The sequence below is a fragment of the Octodon degus genome, unplaced genomic scaffold (genome assembly GCF_000260255.1).
Source record: "Octodon degus isolate 3935 unplaced genomic scaffold, OctDeg1.0 scaffold00004, whole genome shotgun sequence".
NCBI classification, from domain to species: domain Eukaryota; kingdom Metazoa; phylum Chordata; class Mammalia; order Rodentia; family Octodontidae; genus Octodon; species Octodon degus.
The window spans coordinates 25,983,608-25,986,913 of NW_004524580.1; the positions used below are offsets into that span (position 1 = coordinate 25,983,608).

The 3,306-nt window shown below is 40.1% G+C and overlaps 1 long non-coding RNA gene across 1 annotated transcript in view; it reads left to right on the forward strand.

The window, feature by feature from the left end:
- The first annotated feature begins 1,511 nt into the window (after positions 1-1,511).
- The window catches only part of LOC111817275, a 4,011-nt gene continuing 2,216 nt past the window's right edge, over positions 1,512-3,306 (forward strand). The window contains exons 1-2 of the long non-coding RNA XR_002821516.1: positions 1,512-1,588; positions 1,810-1,851. This is a non-coding gene — a long non-coding RNA (uncharacterized LOC111817275). The remainder of the gene's footprint in view (positions 1,589-1,809; positions 1,852-3,306) is intronic.

Genomic DNA, 3,306 nt, shown 5'->3' on the forward strand with positions numbered 1-3,306 from the left:
TGACTTCCTTTTTTAAGAAATGTATTTACTACAGGGTCTACAGGGTCTCATTACACAGATGAGACTTGTAGTGATTCTCCTGTTTTTAGCTTCCCAAATGCTGGGATTACAGGCATACACCACCACACCCAGTTTCAATTACTGTCTCAGCATGCCCTGGGGACAGGGCCAGCTTGATATCCCAGGGATCTATCTTTCATTCAAACAGTTTTGCCAACTTGTAATGGAGTTTTAAATTTCTTGTATATCTCTTTGAACTGTTTCATGCATTCTATTCCTTGTATTGCTTGCTCATTCAAGGTTTCCATCATTTTTATCCTCAATTTTTTATCAGTGTCTTCTTTAGAAATGCTTAGTAATTCTTTCATTATCATTAACATTTCTTCTTTACCAGTGAGATTATTTATGATATGATATTTAACAATGCAGGTCATAAGTTGGGAATTTGTATTTAAATTAGTTCACCTGAGTTCTGTCTGGGCACCTCTGTTTCATGCACCTGAAGTCTCCCTGGCAGACTAATTCGCCCCTGTTACCTGCTGCCACTTCTGTGCTGCAAGCATGCTCTTGTAGGTCTGGACATCAGTGGGGTTCAGATGAGACCAGCAATACACCTCAGCTCACCAAGTTAAGGTGAAGTGGGCCCTCTGGGCCCTGTGGGCTGCTTGTCCTGCCGGAACTCTTCAGCTGTGGAGAGGACCAGCCTCAATTTGAACCTTCAGCTGCAACACAACTCTCAGTGAGGAAAAAATATTGAAACACAAAAGATTATCTCTTATCGACTCCTATAATACACACCAGAGACACACATTCACACACATTCACTCACCTACAACTACTTTTGCAAAGCTGGGGTTTGCTGGAAAACCTAAGCCAAGTTTTCAGTAGTACTTGAATCTGGAATATGTCAATTCTGATCTGAATGGCTTTGGTCTTTATGTATTTGTTTCTGTTAAAAGAGTTCAGGGGCTGAGAATATAGCTTACTAGTACAGCACCTGCCAGGCAAGTGTGAGATCCTGTGTTTGATTCCTGGGGAGGGGGGAGGGAGCTGGTAGAGGGAGGGAGGGAGGCAGGGGGGAGAGAGAGAGAGAGAGAGAGAGAGAGAGAGAGAGAGAGAGAGAGAAATTCCAAAGAGACTCAGCTCCAGGTAGATCTCCCAATAGCCACAGTGTAGCAGCTTCTAACATCAAGGTCTCTCAAGAGCTCCTTTTTGTTGGAGGACCTACTGTGTGCAGCATGGCTCAGGCATGATCCTGTGCCTGGTCTTGGGTCCTGATGTCCAGTGTTGGCCTCCTTTTTGCAGAATCGTTCAGTGATAGTGATTGCTTATTCCCTATAAGAGAGGCTGTGGATCAAGCATCTGCCATTTAATTGGGGCAATTCCAAACCTGTCCCACTGTCCATGGTCTCAGAGGCCATCCTGAGCCTCATTCCCCAAAGCTGCTTCCAACCAGATTTTCTCAGGTCCTTCTAATGACAGCAATGAGAAATACACTTAGTGAATATCATTTTAGCCTCCAGAACTCCCAAAACAGTGATGAATGCCAATAATATGGACAAAGCTACCATTTACACACTTTCCACATGTAGGTACTGTACTTATGTATTTTATATTTATCATAATGTTATGGAGCCCCAAATCCCATGTAAGCCACAAGAACATTGTGGACCAGAGAGGTCACATGACTAGCTCAAAGTTAGTATTTAGTAAGTATTTGAACGGAAATTTGTCTGACTCTAAACAAATTTGCCTTTCCTGGCACTTGTTAAGTCACAGCCTTTGACATGTGGCTTTTACGTGTTTCAGGACAGGCATCCTTGCTTCCTGCACTTATCTGTCAGGACACTGGTAAGAGCTTAGGTTTTGCATCACATCTCTATGCCCTTCTCTGTCACCACCCTCCTTGCTACCTGTATAAAGTAAATCCCTGGAAACATCACTTTTCCCTAAGACATGCAAACCAAATTCTCAATTCTGACTGACCTAAATTCCCTGAAAACTGATGATGATGAATATGCCTTACACTAAATAAACTGATTTGTGGGTTTCTCCCCAATGCCAGCTGAAGCCAAATGTAATAACCAGCATAAAATTCCAACTTTGATTATGCATGAGTGGAGTATCCATGGCAAATGCATAATCCCACATGAGGTAACATATGCAAAGGGGCTTTGAAACATATATAATATTTTACGAATGCCAAGTGTGATTATTCTTGTCAATGCCACACTTGCTTTCCGAGCAGGTGGATGCTGAGGGAATACAAATGACTTCAGGACTAGTCTGAGTCTGGTGTAAGTGGGAATATAAACTTTATGATGGTACAGCATACAGATGTCAGGGCAAGAGAATCATCTAACAGCCAGAAACCTGAGGCAGAGCCCTGACGCTGAAATTAATAAGCTGGAAAACATGGGCAATCCACTGATTTCTATGATCTTCAATGCATCAACAATTCAATAATAATCTTAAAAATAACAGCATGTATAAATACAGTTATAACTAATGCACTACTAATTGCTGCGCACTTAATGCCAAGTCAGGAACTTTTCTAAGCATTTTACACACAATACCTCATTTAATTCTCACAGCAATCCTTGTAATACCATCTTCTCATTCTACATATGCATAAGCAAGTCCCCATGATGCTGAAACATGTATCCCCTATGACATAGCAAGTACTCATTTAATTGTTTTGGTATTCATGGCATAATGAAGTTGAAATTATTTGGGCACAATTTGAGTCTTATTTCTACTCCACTTTCCAAAGAAAAGTAGTGCTGGCTGGATTTAGAATTCCTCAAGAAGGATGAAGAATCTTTTTTTTTTTTTCTAAATTTTATTGAGAAACAAATAGCAATGAGACAGTTTCAAATTAAATTGGTAGGACAGTTTCAATAATTAACACATTGCATACATTCTTCCTAGTGGTTAATTGCTATACAAGATGCGGACATGATATCCTATTTACAAACACCATTAGAACAAATCCTTCTATTCATTAAAAGAATGTAACTATATATTTATCCTAACCACTTTGATATACAGATACAAAATGGACATCCATCTGTATCCCCTTTTTTTGTTTAGTTCTGTTATTTGAATATTATAGGTGTGTACACTCAGCAAAATATTCTAAAAGAGTCCAGTAGCCCATAATAGTATTGGGTCTTCCACTTCACTGGCAATGTCAGAAATTGTTGACCTGAGTCCCCTACAGCTCAGCATAACAGCATGGCTTTACTTCTTATATTTCATTTTTATACTGTTCTGCTGGATGGTTAAGACCAAGGGAAAGCAGGA